The following is a 22,915-nucleotide window of genomic DNA, read 5'->3' as shown; positions in this document are numbered from 1 at the left end:
CTCGGAGGAAAACACAGACAAAACTGCTTGTAACTTCCGGTAGGAACGTCTTAGAGACATGAAACAAAAACCTCTATGTAGGTCTCACTTAGACCTACATTTCATAGATTGACATCCTTCAGCAACTAGCACCTGCCAAATATGCGGGCCCGACCAACGCTGCTTGCAGCTTTAATTAGTATTAAAGTTGTCCAATAATCCTAATTATCGTTCGGTTTTCCTTTAAAACTCATCATTCCCTCAGTACAAATAACCCAGTTTTTTTTAAGTCATAATTTCTCCCGTTGAAAAAGACTGCTCATGCTCCATAAATCATATTAATACTCCTGCTGCCGTCACTTACTGTAGGTCACTTAGCGTTGCAGGTTTAAGACGTCTCTGCCAACAGGGGGTAGTAGAGAGCCCCTTTTTAGCCACCGCATTGCATTTTAATGATCCCTGGCTGGCCATCAAATGACTGCAACCTATTTAAGATAAAGGCTGGGGGGACCAATAACACTTGGCAAGACAAATGTAAACATGAAGCATGCGAGGGATTTTTACTTCTCACCCAGGTTGGCAATAACAACTTTTAATGGATGCCTTTTGGAAAGATTCGATTTGTATCTAGTTTTACACCCAAAATGTGTCACGGCGCTAAATTAGTGACTGATTTGTAGCTTGAGAGTGAACAAAATGGAGTATCTTTACGCGTGTGTGCTTGACGGTTTGGCGCGGCAGCTTATTCAGAAAGTTGAGGCACAAGTTGCTCTGTTTTGAAGATTATTTGTTGTCAGTAACATCAACTTTTTAACCTTAACCACAAAAGGCACATTATTTCAACACAAATTTGAATACAAATACTGTATTGATGTTTTACTCTTTTTATACCACACTAACTTAAAGGCAGTAAATGCACATACTTAGAGTTAATTGTCAAATTACTGTACTCTTTTAATTAATAATGACTAATATTAATCATAATTAATTATAAATACATTATTATGTATTATGCTTGAAATTTCTTCCATTTACAGTATGTTCCAACACATATATCCGCATGTTTAGAGCCTTTGAGAACCATTGAGAGTGATCTATTTGTTGGTGGATGAGAGCTGATGAGAGATCATCAGACTTTGTGAATTTGTGAATTATATTTATATAGCGCTTTTCTCTAGTGACTCAAAGCGCTTTACATAGTGAAACCCAATATCTAAGTTACATTTAAACCAGTGTGGGTGGCACTGGGAGCAGGTGGGTAAAGTGTCTTGCACAAGGACACAACGGCAGTGACTAGGATGGCGGAAGCGGGGATCGAACCTGGAACCCTCAAGTTGCTGGCACGGCCGCTCTACCAACAGAGCTATTTATTAGTTCTAACTAATAATTAGTAATAATATACTTAGTCACCAATAATACATAGCTGACGCAATATCTGTTTTTAGTATTTTTTTAAATAAAAAAACATATCAATCTGGCTCCTGCATACTTTGACTTTTCATTATGTGGCCCTTGATGGAAAAATTTTGGACACCCCTGATCTAAAATATTAGATGAAATGAAAAATGTAAAAAATAGAAACTTATTAATAATGTGAAAAAATCCAATAACAATAATAAACACTGCTAAATATGTAACTGAACATAAATATCTCTTACAGGCAGAATTGTTGACTACAAATCATATTATTTTTATTCTATTTTTGCACGGGGAAAAACAATGGGAAAAATGGGAGAAAAAGAGCAAAAAAATGGGTACGTAATGAGAAAAAGCTGAAATGTTTTAACTAATAATAAGTAATAATATACATAGTCACTAAAAATACACAATATTTGTTTTTAGTATTTCTTTAAATAAAAAATATCAAAATGTCCCCTGCATACTTTGACTTTTCAGTATGTGGCCCTTGGTATGGACACCCCTGATCTATTGAGGATGGATATTAGAGCATCAAGATCTGGTGTTTCGGTATGGACTTGCACATCATTCTGGCAGGTGTGTCAGATCCTTACTTCAACATCTCTAACATGCAAATGGAAATGATTCATTAAAATGATTTAAAATATGTCCTTAATTGTCTTACCTTGGATTAAAACAGGTCAAATAACCAGATGAGGAAATTCCTGAAGGATTTGCGTGCGAATGCTCCAATGCTGAAGTTGAACTGAAAGGCTGACAGAGCGTAGTATGAATGTAAGAATAGTTTGAATGTTGGAATGGTTTTAGTCGGATAAAATAATGTGGAAGTCGTGGAACTTTGAAAAATGTCCCATTCATTTCAATGGGAAATTTGGGAATTTCGGGAAAAGCGGGATTTTTTTTTGAAAATGTTGAAAAATGTGAATGTTCTGAATGAGTTGGTGGTGGAATTTTTCAAATCGGTCGAGAATTGTTGAAGTAGTAACATTTTTAATTGAGGAATGGTATTATGGAATTACTGGAATTTCGGGGAAAAAACAGGAGTTTTTCCAGTTTAAAAAACAACTTTGTTTTTTGTCCCGATTAAGAGGAATGTTTTGACGGTGGAACGGTTGAAGTGGGTTGAAAAATGTGGAAGAAGTCGTCGACAGAAAAAAGGGTTTGAAAAAACGTGAATCCTGGGAATTCCTGGAATTTTTTGGAACTTGGAAAAATTATGAACGTGAATTGGTTTGAATCACTTGAAAAATGTGGGAATGGCGGATGTGTTGACTTTTCATCACACACACATATATATATATATATATATATATATATATATATATATATATATATATATATATATATATATATATATATATATATATATATATATATATATATATATATATATATATATATATATATATATATATATATATATATATATATATATATATATATGTGTATGTGTATGTGTATGTGTATATCAAACAAAGATAAGGGGCTAATGGATTAATAATCTCTTCATTATCAAATTAACACAACAACAACGGTAAGATGAAAAGTCAACACACACACACACACTAAAGCACAAAAAGGTTAACAACCATGTTGCTACAATATTACTCTTCAAATAAAAATATGTATTACATATGTCTAGCGTGTGTGCTATTATGTGTTAAGCTGTTGTGTAGCTGCAACGGGACACATTTATCAAAATGTATTATTGTCTGTTAGCTTGATTGCAACAGGTGCAAAGTAGATTTCACAGTTTCACGCTGCACGACTGTAATAAAAAAAAACAGATGATAAAGCAAGATGTTTGGCAATTTATTATCAGCAAAATAAAAGCAAGAGAAATGCATGTCCTCCTCCCAAGAACTTGCTGTTACTTTGTTGACCAAATTTCCACAACAAAAGCATTTTCTTTGCTTTGACTTTTTACACACTTTCACCCCCGACTCAGCCGCTCCTACAAGTCACGGCGGGGAGTAATCCCTCTTTGTTGTGCTCCATCAATCTAAGTCTCGGTCCGTCGCGGTGATTGTGTAATGGATCATTAGACAGTTGAAGGGTTTTTGACAGCCTGTCGTTGGCTTGGAGGCCTTAATATGCTTAATGTCTGCCTGAAATCATGTCTGTGTGTATTTCAAGAACTGGGCTCATGTGTGTCTGGCGGTGGTTGCCATCTTGTGTAGACGCATGTAGCATGGCATAATCAGCGCTGGAGGCCTGCAACTGAACACTATGAATATCACACTGAGACGTGTAATACCAGATTAACAAATACCACACTGAGGGCTTCCTAAATAGCTCCTGACATCTTTAAAACACACACACACACACATGCTGATGAGCACCTCTATGCACATGTTGCCGTTTTTTGCTTTCCAGCGTTTTGCTAAGCACGGGGTTAGGAGGGGAGAGCATGTATTATCATGGAACTAGGCTACACATTATAATCCATCAATGGAATACAGTGAAGACCTTGCAGTTCTGAATGCAACCAGCATTTTTAATAACTAAAACAAAAATGTGAACACACCAAACTTGATACCATAACGTATTCCACAAGGACAAATAACAGATGCCTGCCTTTTTTGGAGTTTGTTTTATCTCTATTCGTGATTCAAACCCCTTTTGTTTTTATGTAGGTTTTAGGATTCTTATATTGGGTCAGAAGAATACCATGAAATTGGAACTGCATGCAAAGTCTACTATATAATACTAGCAAATGAGACTGAAATGTAATGAGAAAACTAGAGATGTCCGATATTATCGGCAGTCCGATATTATGCTTTAAAATGTAATATCGGAAATTATCAGCATCGGTTTCAAAATTATCGGTATCGGTTTCAAAAAGTAAATTTTTTTTATGACTTTCTAAAACGCCGCTGTGTACACGGACGTAGGGAGAAGTACAGAGCACCAATAAACCTTAAAGCAGTGGTCCTCAACCACCGGGCCGTGGCCCGGTACCGGACCGCGGACCGATTGGTACCGGGCCGCACAAGAAATAAAAAAAAAAATATATTATTTTTTTTTTTTTAATGAAATCAACATAAAAAACACAATATATACATTATATATCAATATAGATCAATACAGTCTGCAGGGATACAGTCCGTAAGCACACATGATTGTATTTATTTATGTTAAAAAAAAAACAAAAAAAAACATGTAAATACACCCCCCCCCCCACCCCCCCACCCCCACCGGTCCGTGGGACAAATTTTCAAGCGTTGACCGGTCCGCAGCTACAAAAAGGTTGGGGACCACTGCCTTAAAGGCACTGCCTTTGCGTGCCGGCCCAATCACATAATACCTACGGCTTTTCACATACACAAGTGAATGCAACGCATACTTGGTCAACAGCCATACAGGTCACACTGAGGGTGAACCGTATAAACAACTTTAACACTGTTACAAATATGCGCCACACTGTGAACCCACACCAAACAAGAATGACAAACACATTTCGGGAGAACATCCGCACCATAACACAACATAAACACAACAGAACAAATACCCAGAACCCCTTGCTGCACTAACTCTTCCGGGACGCTACAATATACACCCCCCCCCCACCTCAACCCCGCCCCCCCAACCCTGCCCACCTAAACCTCCTCATGCTCTCTCAGGGAGAGCATGTCCCAAATTCCAAGCTGCTGTTTTGAGCAGTGTTAAAAAAAAAAAAGCGCTTTGTGACTTCAATAATAAATATGGCAGTGCCATGTTGGCATTTTTTTCCATAACTTGAGTTGATTTATTTTGGAAAACCTTGTTACATTGTTTAATGCATCCAGCGGGGCATCACAACAAAATTAGGCATAATAATGTGTTAATTCCACGACTGTATATATCGGTATCGGTTGATATCGGTATCGGTAATTAAGAGTTGGACAATATCGGAATATCGGATATCGGCAAAAAAGCCATTATCGGACATCTCTAGAAAAAACAAGCTATAACACAGTTATCATAATCAGCAATTTTTAAATGTTACAATACACATATATTCTAATATTAAACAAGTAACATTTACTAACACACACAAAAGTAGCAAATATTGTAACTTCTGCAGACGAGGCTGCTGCTTGCGACACTATTCATGCCGCTGTTGCTAGGCAACAGACCAAACACCCCGATGCCCTCGTTCTCATGCTTCTTTGGACTCGATTTTACCCACTTTCCATGGAACAATTTCCCTTGTGGAACAATAAAGTTTGTCCAAGTCTAAGTATAACCTTGAATACCGATAATAATGTTCATGTGAAAGGTACCTAGTCATTCACATTGACATCCCACTGGGTTGTGAGTTTTTCCTTGCCCTTATATGGGATCTGAACTGAGGATGTCGGTGTGGCTTGTGCAGCCCTTTGAGACACTTGTGATTTAGGGCTACATAAATAAACATTGATTGATTGATTGATTGACCTATCCTTAGCGAATAGGACAAATACTGCAGAATGGTTTTCGCAGCTTGCCGTTGGGTGAGTAACTCAGATTGATTGATCGAAATAACCAATCCCAGACCAAGCCTACATTTAACCAACCACGGAAGACACCACGCAATTTAAACACATTGCGTGGTTGGTTAAATGTAGACACACCTCAGATACGCACTTGCTTCTGAATGCGCGTGCACACGTTGTATTACACGCTCACGAATCTGGATACGCTCGCTCAAATCTTACACAGCAGATTTGTTTCAAAAGTAAGTAGACAGCCTTTCCAGGGTTCTTTCTGATTAGGGACAGACGGACAACTTAAAACACACGTACCCGGATCGGATTACACACACGTTTGCAAAAAAAATTGCTACCAAAATACTTGGATCACCTATTCTAATCTGTTTGGTCTACAAAAGCAACTCAGCATTAACGCTCAATCAAAAAAACATTACCAATAACAGATGTGGCTGTAGGCGACCTCCAGATGATTTTTTTTTATTAATCAATGCTCCAAGATGATACATTTCAACCAACCAATTACCCAACCAAGATGAACAGTAGCTGTGTATTAAGTATTATGAATTGTCAACATTCTGCAGTTAAATACATGATCTGTATGTTATTTGTTCTACTCGCGACGGATAGGTACTTTTCATCAATATCGGTACTTAACGTTACTAATGTTCCCTACTTTTGTGTGTGTTAATACATGTTAATTGTTTAATATTAGAATATATTGTTATTGCAAAATTTAAAAAACAGCTGATTATGATAACTGTGTTATACAGTTGCTACAGCTTGTTTTCTCATTACATTTCAGTCTCATTTGCAAGTATTATATAGTAGACTTTGCATACAGTTCCAATTTCAAGACGCTAGATGGCAGTAGTGTAACGATTATGGTGTGTTGCCTACCTAGGAAGTGGCTAATGCATGTCAGTCTAGTCTTATGTCGTGCCCTACAAAGTGTTTATACTGTAGTGTAAGTAAGCACTAGCATGACGTCACGAGCAACGTCAAAATATGATTGATTGTGCGTGAATTGATACGTGGTAGTACCGGCGTAATTCAGTGTTGCCTATAAAAATACCAAATTCAGTACCCATCCTTAGTACTCGCCTTGTTGTTGTTGTTGTGTTACACTTTCTGTGCTGCTGTTTACAATGACCTCACCTGAGGCAATGGTTGTGGAAATTGTTGCGTCGACCAGCTCTTCCTCCCAGGGAATCTACGTTACTGGTCAATCCCAAGTTCTTTCGATGACATATATGCTGAGTAAGAAGGACCATCAAGACAGAATAGGAATATTATCAAGTTTTACTGAAATTTCAGGAGATCAGCCCACACCAATACATTCATATCGGCTACTCGAGTTGATCTGCATTCAAACGGAAGAAAACTACTTTCCAGAAAAGGGATGCCTCTCCCTCTCGCCACACTGATAAGGTAAGAAGCTATTCACATTCCAATGTGTAAGACACTAAACAGACCTACGAAGACAAAGATAAACTGGTAGAATATACAAAGGAAAAGTACTAGCTGCTCTAAACATGGCTATGAAAAAAGAAATAACTCTTAAACATATATGCATTCTCCACACTAGTCTCAGTGAACTGTCCTAACACTGTGATAGTGTTTCATGATGACGCCATCTGTTGGTTTAAAAAGGTCACTACATTTTACCCGCAAATATGATAAGTAGTAAATATAATGTTTCTAAAGAACAGCTATGCAAAAAAAGGAATCTCAAACTCTGGCCAATGAGCCACATTGTAAACAGGAAAAGAACATTTACTTGAGATCAAAATGATACCATACTTCGGATTCTTTTCCTTTTTCTTAGTTCCTTTTGTATCAAACGGTGTTAAATGTGGCACGCCTCTCCTTCGACTTTTGCCAGTACGAGCTGTCACTTGTTTGCCGACAGAAGTGCTTCCTGATAAACTCATTATGGTGATTTACAGTCAAAATGGCGCAACAGCTCTATTTGATTTTTGAGGTATTTTCACAATGCATCGATGCTTCTGTGTCGTTTGATTGATTTAAACTTTTATTAGTAGATTGCACAGTGAAGTACATATTCCGTACAATTGACCACTAAATGGTAACACCCGAAAAAGTTTTTCAACTTGTTTAAGTCGGGGTCCACTTAAATTGATTCATGATACAGATATATACTATCAAATACTATCAAATATATACTAACATCATAATACAGTCATCACACAAGATAATCATCAGAGTATATACATTGAATTATTTACATTATTTACAATCCAGGGTGTGGGATATGGAGGGGGGAGGGGGGTTAGGTTTGGTTGGTATCAACACTTCAGTCATCAACAATCAGCATCAACAATTGCATCATCAGAGAAATGGATATTGAAACTGTGTAGGACTGACTTGGTAGGATATGTGTAGCAGGTAGTGGACATAGAGAGAGAGATCAGAAAGTATAAGAAAAAGTGTAAGAAAAAGTGTCTACGTTTGATTGTTTGATTGTTTACATTTGATCATTTATAATCCGAAGAGGTATTATGTGGAAGGGAGGGTGTTAGTTTAGGGTTGTAGTTGCCTGGAGGTGTTCTTTTAGTGCGGTTTTGAAGGAGGATAGAGATGCCCTTTCTTTTACACCTGTTGGGAGTGCATTCCATATTGATGTGGCATAGAAGGAGAATGAGTTAAGACTAGGGATGTCCGATAATGGCTTTTTGCCGATATCCGATATTCCGATATTGTCCAACTCTTTAATTACCGATACCGATATCAACCGATACCGATATCAACCGATATATACAGTCGTGGAATTAACACATTATTATGTCTCATTTGGACAACCAGGTATGGTGAAGATACGGTACTTTTAAAAAAAAATTATAAAATAAAATAAGATAAATAAATTAAAAATATTTTCTTGAATAAAAAAGAAAGTAAAACAATATAAAAACAGTTACATAGAAACTAGTAATTAATGAAAATGAGTAACATTAACTGTTAAAGGTTAGTACTATTAGTGGACCAGCAGCACGCACAATCATGTGTGCTTACGGACTGTATCCCTTGCAGACTGTATTGATATATATTGATATATAATGTAGGAACCAGAATATTAATAACAGAAAGAAACAACCCTTTTGTGTGAATGAGGAGGGAGGTTTTTGGGGTTGGTGCATTAATTGTAAGTGTATCTTGTGTTTTTTATGTTGATTTAATTAAAAAAAAACAAAAAACAAACCAAAAAAAAACAAAACGATACTGATAATAAAAAAAACGATACCGATAATTTCCGATATTACATTTTAACGCATTTATCGGCCGATAATATCGGAAATCCCTAGTTAACCTTTGTTAGATCGGAATCTGGGTTTAACTTGGTTTGTGGAGCTCCCCCCGGTGTTGTGGTTATGGCGGTCATTTACGTTATGGAAGTAGTTTGACATGTACTTTGGTATCAGGGAGGTGTAGCGAATTTTATAGACTAGGCTCAGTGCAAGTTGTTTTAATTTGTCTTCCACCCTGAGCCAGCCCACTTTGGAGAAGTGGGTAGGAGTGAGGTGGGATCTGTAATCTAATTAGTGCTGGCCTAAGCAGTTTGCTCCTTACCCGTATTCCAACATTGGTTCTGTTGCTGCTGTGTCGTGTAGTATACTGTATTACATGCATGGGCAATTATTTTGACTCGGATGCCAAATTTTGAGAAAAAAATATGTCTGGGGGCCGGTATATCTTCTTTTTATGAACAAAACCTCACAATAATGCTAAAAACGTTATGACAGACCGCCTTAAAAAAAAACGGAATGGCATTTTACATCGTTTTTCTGAATGACACACCCAGAATGTACATGAAAATAAAGAATGTGGGATTTACAATATTAACTATGAACGATAAAACACCGATTATTGACAACATATGAACGTCACACCCCCTCTCGATCGACATATTTTACAATCTGGCTAGTTGAGCAACAATCGTGTTCCCATGTTTAGTTTTTACTCATTTTTACTAATTGGTTTTTATCTAGTCTGCACTTTGTTTGTTATTATTATTATTATTGGCTTTTATCTAGTTTGCACTTTGTCTGTATTATTACTATTATCATTATTATCAACTCATTCTATTTTTTATTTTCCTATTTTAATGATGTTGGATCCGTGTTGTTGTTGTTGTTGGGGACAAGTGTTGTAAATTAGCTTTGGCTACAAACACTGTGATGCATGCATCGGATAACTGTTTCAGATGTCTAGGTTTTTGTATCTGTCCCTATTTCAAATAAACCTCTATGATAATAATAATCAAGGGAAATGCAACAAACAAAGCGAAATATGAACGCAAAGGGTAAAAAAATAAACCCACGGACAATCTGATACATCACTAAGCTTTAGAACTTTGTTGTAAAAATCTCCTTCAGCGTCTGTCCCTGACACCCAGGCTGGCCGCTCTGGAAACACTCTGTGGAAACGCTCCCCACCCACACTGCTTGGTGCCTCGTCTGAGCTGCTGTGACTTAGATGACCATAGTAACTAATTAGATTACCATAGTAACTAGTATATAAGGCAAAAGCGCAGATTCCAACCACTGAAATACTTTGTATAGTTTTAAGACTTACGGTCATTTGAAAACATCAGTGCACAGCATAATGGCAGCTACAGTTTCCATCTTAAAGATCTAAAAAAATTATTTGGGAATGTCCGGCGGGCCAGATTGAAAAGCTTAACGGACCGCATGCGGCCCCTGGGCCTTAATTTGCCCAGGTCTGCTGTATTACAAACTGCATATCATTATTAAGGTAAACAAATGATATACATACATACACATATGTTATGTATGCAGTAGTGATGTGAATTATACTTATATAGCGCTTTTTCTCGAATGACTCAAAGCGCTTTACGCTGAGAAAAACCCATTAACTACACTTAAGCTACAATCACACCAATGTGGGTGGCACTAGGAGTAAGGCGGGTGAAGTGAATGTAGAAAAAACCCCATAATATGACCCTTTAACTCTCAGCCTGTGTGTGTGTGTGTGTGTGTGTGTGTGTGTGTGTGTACGCTGCATGTAAAGTGTATTGAGGCACAAAGGGGAGAACCACTTGGCTTCAATGCCGGTGTCGCCTACACGCTGCACCTTTGTCATCAGTTTGTTCTTAATAAGGTTAGGGTGGCACTGGATTAGGTCATCCAGCACATACACACCGAGTCTTTAACTCCCAAACACACACACACACACACACACACACACACATCTCATTTCCCACCACAGAGGTTACTCCTGCAGATGATAAATGACTTTAGAGCAAAAAGAACTCATGCCCGTGACAGCTGCTGCACCCTCTGTGTAGGTATGAGTGCAGGAAGATAAACACCAGGCGCTGAAACCAGTTTGTCATCTATATAGTGAATTTATTCATGCACTTTGTGCTTGAGTGCGTGTGTGTGTGTGTGTGTGTTGCTATTTAGCATTAGTCCTAGAAGCTGCTGCTAATAAATCTCGACTACTGGTGTCCTCAGCGGGGTTCATGAGCACCCCGTCATCGCTCACTCGCGAGCGTTTGAGGATCACTCAGTAACAAACCGATTGCCGGGTTGATAAAGAACGCGTACAACAGTGGATTGACTTCAAAGATGAAGTGAGATTCCAGTCCTTGTGTGCATATATTTATTTGTAGTGTCAGTCGCTCCTTGGGGAGTCTGGCTGTTGGACCAAACAGCTTTTTCTCCAGTTTTTCAATAATTGGAGGAGTCTATAGCTCAAAGTGCTTGTCTGGTACTGTAAGCACCAATGATGTGTCCCAATCATGCCTGGGAGTACCTTAGTGCTTAGTGCTGGCTTACATTGGAGTATATCCCGGTTCTGTTTTTTGGGCAGTCACAGGTAGAAATTACAGTCTTGGTTTCAATATTGTAAAATCATCTAAGTCAGTTCATATCACCGACAAACAATATTTTGAACAAGCCTCTGCAAGAGTGAGCCCCGATTGAGAAGTCTTCAGCCTTTTTATAGGATAAGGGCGTTGGGTATAGTGTGTTGGGTCCATTTCTGGAGTTGGGGTGATGAAACTGAAAATGCTGAGTTGCTTGGTGAGTTTCAAGGTTTATTTTGGGAATGAGGATGTGTAGATTATGCCTTATTACATCCTGTATTTTACTTTGCCTATCTGGGACTTTGGCTACCGTTTTTAGACATAGGAGGCTTGTGGACCTTTGTTAATGTGACAATCATGAACATCCATCCATCCATGTATCCATCCATCTTCTTCCGCTTATCCGAGGTCGGGTCGCGAGGGCAGCAGTCTAAACAGGGAAGCCCAGACTTCCCTCTCCCCAGCCACTTCATCAAGCTCTTACCGGGGGATCACGAGGCGTTCCCAGGCCAGCCGGGAGACATAGTCTTCCCAACGTGTCCTGGGTCTTCCCCGTGGCCTCCTACCGGTCGGACGTGCCCTAAACACCTCCCTAGGGAGGCGTTCGGGTGGCATCCTGACCAGATGCCCGAACCACCTCATCTGTCTCATCTACTTTGAGTTCCCCCCGGATGGCAGAGCTTCTCACCCTATCTCCAAGGGAGATAGGGTGAGGAAACTCATTCCGGCCGCTTGTACCCGTGATCTTGTCTTTTCAGTCATAACCCAAAGCTCATGACCATAGGTGAGGATGGGAACGTAGATCGACCGATAAATTGAGAGCTTTGCCTTCCGGCTCAGCTCCTTCTTCACCACAACGGATCGATAAATGAACATGTTAGACCAAAATAAATTAGAAAGAGCAGCTTGCTAGTGAGGTGAATTATACTATGTACCATTTAATTTTATGACTGTGAGCTAGCATGTGTTTGTATTTGGTCACATAATCCTTTAGGGGATTATTCTACTAAGGTCAAAAGTGCACATGTCCATCACAAGTGCTCCAGAGAGTGGTGGCTCTTGCTCCCAGGAAATTGGGATCCTACAGGAATGTAGGTTTGGAGTTTAGGGGGAAGAGTAAAGACAATATCTGGTAGGAAGCCCTCACAAGTAAGAGTAGAGGATAGGGGTTGGAGGTCACCCGACTCAAACCGATCACGGGAAATAGGTTGACTGGCCAAACAACAAGCTGGGCTTTTGTCCAGACTGGCCGGCTCCAAGGCTAGAGTTACAAAGAGTGGGGGTCTTTGTGTAAAAGGTATTTAAGGACAGTTGTCCGAGAGGATATCAGAATAGTGATTAGGTCTCCTGGAAGCTGCAGGTTCCAGTCTGAGGCTCGCTGAAACAGATAAAGCTTTTTGTTTGACAATTCCTCGTTGGCGTCTTCTTGGCTCATCACGCGTCACACAGTCACTCTGTCCTGGGAGAGTGACATGACCATCAAGTAAACAACATTAGCATCCTTGAAGGAGCAAAGGAAGACTAGAAGACAGGTCTAAGACGTTTTTTTGATTGATTGATTGAGACTTTTATTAGTAGGTTGCACAGTGAAGTACATATTCCGTACAATTGACCACTAAATGGTAACACCCGAATAAGTTTTTCAACTTGTTTAAGTCGGGGTCCACTTAAATTGATTCATGATACAGATATATACTATCATATATACTATCATCATAATACAGTCATCACACAAGATAATCACAATGAATTATTTACATTATTTACAATCAGGGGTGTGGAGGGAGGGTGGGGGGTGGGGTAGGATATGGACATCAAGTAGTGGACAGAGAGAGAGAGAGAGAGAGAGAGAGAGAGAGAGAGAGAGAGAGAGAGAGAGATCAGAAGGCATAAGAAAAAGTATCTGCATTTGATTGTTTACATTTGATTATTAGCAATCCGGGGAGGGTGTTAGTTTAGGGTTGTAGCTGCCTGGAGGTGAGCTTTTATTGCGGTTTTGAAGGAGGATAGAGATGCCCTTTCTTTTATACCTGTTGGGAGCGCATTCCACATTGATGTGGCATAGAAAGAGAATGAGTTAAGACCTTTGTTAGTTCGGAATCTGGGTTTAACGTGGTTAGTGGAGCTCCCCCTGGTGTTGTGGTTATGGCGGTCATTTACGTTAAGGAAGTAGTTTGACATGTACTTCGGTATCAGGGAGGTGTAGCGGATTTTATAGACTAGGCTCAGTGCAAGTTGTTTAACTCTGTCCTCCACCTTGAGCCAGCCCACTTTAGAGAAGTGGGTAGGAGTGAGGTGTGATCTGGGGTGGAGGTCTAGCAGTAACCTGACTAGCTTGTTCTGAGATGTTTGGAGTTTAGATTTGAGGGTTTTGGAGGTGCTAGGGTACCAGGAGGTGCATGTGTAATCGAAAAAGGGTTGAACGAGAGTTCCCGCCAGAATCCTCAAGGTGCTTTTGTTGACCAGAGAGGAGATTCTGTAGAGAAATCTCGCTCGTTGGTTAACCTTGTTGATTACCTTGGTTGCCATTTTATCACAGGAAAGGTTAGCCTCTAGAATAGAACCTAGGTAGGTGACCTCATCTTTCCTGGTGATAACAATGTCACCCACTTTTATGGTGAAGTCATTGACTTTCTTGAGGTTGATGTGGGACCCAAACAGGATGGATTCTGTTTTACCCAAGTGTATGGATAGCTTGTTGTCAGCGAGCCAGGTGCAAGTTCTACAGAGCTCAGCACTGAGGATTTTCTCCACCTGTGACTTGTCCTTGCCGGATACCAGCAGGGCAGAGTCATCCGCAAACAAAAACAATTCACAGTCGCATGCCGATGACATGTCGTTTATGTATATTAGTGACAGCTCTAAAAGGATTAGTGACAGCTCTAAAAGTGGTCATTTTAAGTTGTTTTTTTACCTAGATTGTTTTACAGACCATCGACAAGACACTGTCTGTCTCTTCAGGATGCCCCATTTTGTGGTCAGTCTTATTCACATGCCTCCACCTCGACTGTGTTCTTCTCCCCGCCAGCTTTGTTGTAGTTTGTAGCGCTTCCATATGGAGTCTACTGACAGATATAAGTTTGAACTATTCTCTACTTTGTATTAGAAATGGCAACTAAGGAAGATGCATGTGCATATACGAGGCAGTCTGCCTCACAACAAGAGGATCGAGCAGTGTACTTTTTGTCGGACTACAATGGCGGACTCGCGCACAGCTTTTCGGGTATATTTCTACCATATATGGAGATATTCGCTGACGTCACACTTGGTTAAACCGTCACAAATTGGGCACATTCCAAATGGCTCGTTTGAAATGTTATGGAGGAAGGCACGATTGCTTTATAAATATCTTTGCCATGCCTCCATGGTTTGAGTTCAGTTTTTCGGGACTTATGCAGATTCCAAATACACAACAGCAAGTACCAACAGGTAAGAAAAGTTGGTTTTGAATAAAAAGTGCCCTTTAAATGAAAACAATAATTTGCCTCGTGGGTGTGTGCGTTCTCAACCTAGTGAATTTAGAAATGGATAGTAGGGTGGTTTATTTTCGCAAACATCTATCCATCCATCCATCTTTTTTCTACCGTTTGTCCCTTTCTGGGTCACGGGGGTGCCGCAGCCTATCCCAGCAGCACTTGGGCAAAAGCGGGGTGTTCCCTGGACAAGTCGCCACCTCATCGCAGGGCCAACACAGATAGACAACATTCACACCCTCACACACTATGACCAATGTTTTAGTGTCACCAATCCTTCAGAAGGATTTACTGCATCTTGGTGTTTCTAATAGGAAGCCCATAGATCTGAAGGAGGTCATGGTTTAATATGGTTATAGGCGGCTGAATCAAAGTGGGCTTTCCTCAGCCAATGTCTTTCACCCCTGAAATGTAGTTTGTCGTAGGAGGAAGAATTGGGGCGATGCCCTCATTGTGACTTTGAGGTGAAATACTTTGTCTTGAAGTGCAAGGGGACGGACACTTGAGGACAAAAGCAATATGGTCAGAAATGAGGCCATTATTGGCGGTTTTAATCACTCCAGGAGAACACTAGAGGTCTTTTAAATCGGCAATTACCACAAATCCCGCTCAACGACAGACTGCATAAAAGGCCCACTCGCCGAGACAAAGAGGGGAGGAAGATCTTTGTCAGTGTCGACTGAGTTTATCATTTGGAGTTGAGGGACGAGAGGAGGAAGCTAGAAATGCTGGGCCTGAGTCGAACACTAGCTTGGATGTTTGCGTGTACCCGTAACTTACCACATTTACTCACAAAGAACAAACATTTTCAACTGAAAACAATTTGATCGTCCACAGCAGGGGTGCAACTACAGTACCTAATTTTTAAGAGGTATGCAAACATCACATTACAATGCTATGTACTGCAAACAACTACAGTAGTTTTATGTAATAATGCGATAATATTGTTCAGCATTTACATTGAGGAGCAGCGTCTCGTTCCGGTTGCTTCTCCGGTGTATGAAAATTGGAACTAATTGTCAATGTAGCGCACGAATGTCTTCGATTGTTTTTCTTCAGACGTTTGTGGCTGCATGTTGCGTAGGGTGGCTGCGCTGACTTGCCGGGTCGGCTGCTAACCGCTAGGACATATTTTTTATTGGTTTGTTTCTCTGGTTGTGACTACTTCAGAGCCAGAACGGACAACTCCAGTAGATAAATCTATTGGAATGCATCTGATTGCCCTAACCAAAACAATCCATTTCTACAACTCGGCTTCCTTTACTCTGGCCTTGGTAAGGTCATGTTGTACATTCCCCTGTGAGATCATTGCAGTAAAATACGCTCTGAAATTCCTTACCCCCTTCCTTCAAGGACACCTGTGATGTTGATTTTGTTTGACGCCCAACGGCACGACTTTCAGGCTTTTGGACACACACACAACCATGGGTTACTATGCAGATACGCACTCATACACCCCACCCCCCAACTCACACATTCTCCGCATTGTCGACCCATCAGCCTCCCGGTCCTGTCTACCGCTGTCATATTTGTGTTTCTGTTTCTTGGATGGGTTGACTACAAACAAGTTTCGTTATACTTTTTGGGTGCGATGACAAATAAAGCATCTTGTATTTTGATTCGGGCGTCCGCTTCTACTCTTTCGCACTAAGTTTCTTAGTTCTGATGGTTGGTGGGCAGGATTGTGTCGATCTCTAGCTGTGGGATGTGGACATATATTGCTTAAACCCGCGGTGGAAAGGCTTGTAACTGAAATTATGCTGCCAATTTAAAACATAACAAAAAGCCAATCTATAGCTCGTATCTCAAATTACTGGTAAATTGATTTCTAACACTTCGATTGGTTGGATTTGCATTGCATGCACTGAAGTCAGCAATGTGAACCACTACACTACTGATGGCTCCACGAACATGCGCTTGCGGCTATTGCTGTGTTGCAACTATGTGACGGATATAGGCAGTCCGCCTCAATTCCGGGTTTCAAATCGTGGGCAAACATTTCAATATGGCCACCGTTCAGTCACCACAATCTGTGCAGATGTGAGAGTCAAATATACAAGACAGATCTCATCATTATCTGAATTTGATGGAGTGGTTCCATACACTCAGTCTGTTATTGTATGGTCAAACATTTTGTGTAACAAACTGGTGCGTATCATTCTGCGCAAGTGAGTGTCCAAACAAAAAATATGTACATTTTTATTGAGTACAACTGTGAAATAAGCCACCATGGGACCAAAGAAAGTTAAAGAACATGTACCCCTACACGTCTGCCCATCTTGGCACACTGACTTTGCTGCTTGCAACCAAAAGGAAGCCTCCAGTAGTCAAGCAAACATAATCAAACTGTCAATACTTCAGTGCAGGTCTCTAGAAATACAGTTTTAACATCACCACTGAATGGAAGGCATTCAAATTGGGAATCCCGGATGGATTGGTATTTGCCATCTAATCCTGTTCCACATAGTCCGTTGGAGGACCAATACCTCATTACTAGAGGCAGACAATTTGTATTGTCTGCCTCAAATGGATATCGCAGAGGAGATGGTGGGCAAATGGTGAAAGACGATAATGAAACATGTTGTCTGCCTGCTGTATTTTACTGCTGTACTCAAACCAGACTCGATGGTTGTATTATTATGTCAGTATGATCGGGACATACAGGTGAGGTGCGGAAAGTTGTGAGGAAATACACATCACAGAAAGGTTGAACAGACAGAGGGTACAATTTTCCCAAAGGTGGCAGATGGGTGGCGATGCTTTCTTATTCCCGATGCACCAGAAGGTGACAATGTGATCCAGTTCCATTAGATAGTGTTGTTTTCCATCCTATCTCACCTTTGCAGATACACATTTCTCTTTGCCTACCATCACCTGCACTCATAAGCAACCACCTACAATCCATCGTTTATTGCAGCTAATTAGTTCCTGGCCACCTGACTGTGGTAAACAAATTTTCTGCGAAGTAGGATTATCATTAAAGAATCGAGTAATTTATAGGCATAGCATAAAAAAAAACAGTTAAGACCTTCTGAATATGTTTTTAAACGTAATTAGAGCCCTCTGAATATAAGGTAACACCCATATAGTCACCATCTGGCCACTACTTGGAAATACTTTGCCACATTCTCGGTAATTCCACTAGTTTACAACTGGGATTCAATGTGCTTAAACCACGGTTGTTCTGCCAAATATTGGTGAATGTGAAAGTTGCAACTACAATCATTTAGCCGTGTTGTTAACATTCCGTATTGCTTGTCTCTCACCTCACCAATGTCATGTGAAGCTGATGATGCTGATGACAAAGTGCATCAACAGAGTTCATTTCCACTTAGCATAGCTCGGACGGCTGCTGATAGCTGATAGCAGTCTTCTAAGCATTAAGTGGCGCATCTCGTCTTTTGACAACGCTCATGTCAAAAAGCTCACCATTGTAGAGATGTGCTATTGATGAGGCAGGGGTTGAAGATGAAGCGCATCAAAAAGCTGTCCGGCCAACTTGATTGTCACTGTGAAGATACTGTAGCATCAATATCAGCCGCCTTGTTGTTATTCGCAGTGTTCAAGCTTCTTTGTCGATAGCCACAACCAATATTCCCTCTAATTGTTCATGTGTGTGAGCAAACACAAAAACTCACTGAGCATTCGTGGAGCTCATGTGAGCAACATTACACGTGGCCATACCAGCAGCACACCTGTCTCAAACCATTCTTTTATAATAACACAGAGGAGTCATTTTCATGAGATTGTTTTGTAATATTAGTGATTTGGCCCACTTGTAATGAAAATAAAAGAAATCTTGTTTTTCATAAGCTATGGATTAGTATTGTACAATATGTCTGGGTGGGGGTCCTGCTTTGTAAATCATTTGTACCCCTTTCAGAGATCACATTTAGTTCCCCTTAAACATCCTCATGTTGCACAATGAAATGTAAGCATAGGATGAAGTGTGCATTCCTGTAACTTTCTCTAGTAACAGCATTCCATGATTAATATGAAGAAATTAACATCAATAATAAATGACTGTAGAATAAACACACGTATGACTGAGGAGTCATAGTGTAACTTTGTGTGGTGTTTGAGTTGTCCGACTTTTTGTGTGGCCATAAACGCACCAGTGGCTTAGTAGTATGCGTGTTGGTGACAGATGACAAGTTGGTTTTGGCCTGGTTTGTACGGCAGAAAATAGCTAGTTTTTCGAGATACCGTAGAAGTTTTTACTCATGTTTTAGGTGTGGTTATGGCCGAATATAAACAGTTTTGCTCAATAAAGTGATCGATATAATTCCCGTCCTCGAAGCATCTCGATAGACGTTACAATAATTGAACGCCGTTCAATTGAACGGTGTTGACGAACACCGTTAGGGCCGCTCGTTGTCACTGTCACTCAGAGTTGCATTGCAAAATTACACAGAATAAATGTGTTTATTTTGTTTAGAATTCAGATGGGATTTGATTTGGTGCGCGGCATATATTTGCTGTGCGCAGAGGACGTTGGAGCAGTGCGCAATTGCGCAGGCGCGCACCTTAGAGGGAACGTTGGCCACAACATAGTAGGAAATAAGGCAAATACTGCACTGTGGTACATACAAGACTTGTAACACTTAATATAGGCAAAAAAATGTAGAGCATGCGTTAAAAAATGTGCCAATGGACCACTGTTATACCATTTCTTTCTTCCGCCTTAGACATTTTGAGATTTGTTTGATCACTTTTTCTAGTATCCCAGCTCCTTCTTCATTGGAATCCTTCCACATCCCCACAGTTTGGCTGCAGGTGCCCTGGCTTAGGACTCTGGGACCGACCGACAAATCAATACATCACTGTAATTGATTCTGTCGGGTGCTCAATGTGTTTAATGAGAGCCGCATCCTTCTCTTCCTCCTTTTTTGCACATTTAGGCTTTGGCATGGACTACTTTAATGCTAATGGAGCAACGGCATCCATGTGTAACAGAGCGCTGCCTCTAGCGAGAGAGACTTGGCTCGCTCGCTGGTGAGTTAGGTCCGACGGGTGAAAGGGCTGTTGGGGGATGCAGGTTGAGGTGTTTAGGGTTAATCAGCACAGTTCCCGTGGTGATGGATCGCTCCAGCTGATTAATTTGAGTCGGTAAACGCGCAGCGTGAAAACGTGCAACCTTGGAGGAAAAGAACGTCACGGGGTGGGACGTTTGCACTCACACAACGTCGGTCGAGTAACCAGCTGCTTGCAGTTTGATCTATCACAGTCTGTTTCAGACCTGACACAGTGGATAAGACACACAGATGGCAGGAAGGACAAATATTAATTAATTTTCCAGCGTCTATCTTGTTTTCAGTCACGGTTGAGCTGGAGCCTACTTTGGGCGAGAGGACAGGGACCCCCTGGACTGGTCAGCATTCACAAAAACAAACATTCATACCAATGGGCTCACACTGCAGGTCAATATGTGACCTGTATTTAATTTTTTTCCTGTCAACGTGAACATTATAAGTCCAGTGTTTCCCATAAACTGCCAAGATACCTGTGGCGGTGGGGGCGTGGCTATGGGCGTGGTCACCATGCCATCATCGATTAATTTGCATAATGTACTACAATGATATGATTTTCATTAAAAAGGCTCAAAAAATGTATACTTACTAATTAATAATAACAGTTTTGTTTTAAACGTCCATCCATCCATCCATCCATCCATCCATCCATCCATCCATCCATCCATCCATCCATCCATCCATCCATCCATCCATTTTACAATATAATTACAACACTTTATGTACATATTTATATACAGTTTTGAACAATAAGTTATTCACTGAAATATATTTATTAATTGTGGTTCTTACAAAAAATATATATCTTATAAAATATAAAAGCTAAAATGTCTCTTAAAGCTCTGCCCCTTTAATTAGTGCATACTAAATTTTTTTACTTTAGCCTACTACTACAACCATATTATTTACCAGCAACATAAAGTGAAACAGAGGCAGAGGTGTCCTGCCACAGTCAGTAACAAATAAACAGAAAACAGTAGTGGTCAAATACAAATAAGGCAACTAGAGAAGTATCCTACACTTCTTTTTTGTAAAGTAAATCTGAACAGCCTATATGGGCATCTACATCAAATATATGATTTGCCTGAGAAGCTGGACAGGACCAAAAAAAAAAAAAAAAAAAAAAAAATTTAAATAAAAAAAAAAATCTATTTGTGGCGGACGTAATTCCTTTGTGGCGGGCCACCACAAATAAATGAATGTGTGGGAAACACTAAGTCCGGTTTATCAAATCGTTTGTTGGTGGAATTTGAAGGAAAATATAGCTGACCTTGAGTGGATGTCAATTTTTGATTCAACGTCTGTTCCAAAGAGCACGTGGGCGAGCAGTCGTAGTCAGAAGTGTTGGGACATTGACGTGAGGTCTAAAACATCTGTCTTAAGCACCGTCTATTTTGGTGAAGAATAATGACACTTTTTGATGACGTATAGGTCAAATGAACACGACCCGATTGTTCAGAGACTGTAGTAGCGGATACATATCAGATTTATATTAAAGGCCTACTGAGATGAAATCTTCTTATTTAAACGGGGATAGCAGATCCATTCTATGTGTCATACTTGATCATTTCGCCATATTGCCATATTTTTGCTGAAAGGATTTAGTAGAGAACATCGATGATAAAGTTCGCAACTTTTGGTCGCTGATAAAAAAGCCTTGCCTGTACCGGAAGTAGCGTGACGTCAGAGGTTGTGGAGCGCCTCACATCTGCACATTGTTTACAATCATTCCCACCAGCAGCGAGAGCGATTCGGACCGAGAAAGCGACGATTACCCCATTAATTTGAGCGAGGATGAAAGATTCGTGGATGAGGAAAGTGAGAGTGAAGGATTAGAGTGCAGTGCAGGACGCCAGGATGTATCTTTTTTCGCTCTGACCGTAACGTAGGTACAAGGGCTCATTGGATTCCACAATTTCTCCTTTTTCTATTGTGGATCACTGATTTGTATTTTAAACCACCTCGGATACTATATCCTCTAGAAAATGAGAGTCGAGAACGCGAAATGGACATTCACAGTGACTTTTATCTCCACGACAATACATCGGCGAAACACTTTAGCTACGGAGCTAACGTGATAGCATCGTGCTTAACTGCAGATAGAAACAGAAGAAATAAGCCCCTGACTGGAAGGATAGACCGAAGATCAACAATACTACTATTACTTCTACTATCAGGAGACACCGAACCAAACCCTGGACCTGTAACCACACGGTTAATGCTGTCCCGCCTGGTGAAGCCTAGCAATGCTGTTGCTAACGACGCCATTGAAGCTAACTTAGCTACGGGACCTCGACAGAGCTATGCTAAAAACATTAGCTCTCCACCTACGCCAGCCCTCATCTGCTCATCACCACCCGTGCTCACCTGCGTTCCAGTGATCGACGGCGCGACAGAGGACTTCACCACGATCATCGGTGCGGTCGGAGGCTAGCGTCGGATAGCGCGTCTGCTATCCAACTCAAAGTCCTCCTGGTTGTGTTGCTGCAGCCAGCCGCTAATACACCGATCCCACCTACAACTTTCTTCTTTGCAGTCTTCATTGTTCATTAAACAAATTGCAAAAGATTCACCAACACAGATGTCCAGAATACTGTGGAATTTTGCGATGAAAACAGACGACTTAAGCTGGCCACCGTGCTGTTCCAAAATGTCTGCTACAATCCGTGACGTCACGCGCAAACGTCATCATACCGAGACGTTTTCAGCCGGATA

The sequence above is a fragment of the Entelurus aequoreus genome, linkage group LG13, assembly GCF_033978785.1.
Source record: "Entelurus aequoreus isolate RoL-2023_Sb linkage group LG13, RoL_Eaeq_v1.1, whole genome shotgun sequence".
NCBI classification, from domain to species: Eukaryota; Metazoa; Chordata; class Actinopteri; order Syngnathiformes; family Syngnathidae; genus Entelurus; species Entelurus aequoreus.
The sequence above is the reverse complement of the archived record's forward strand: the minus strand, read 5'-3'. Positions refer to the sequence as shown.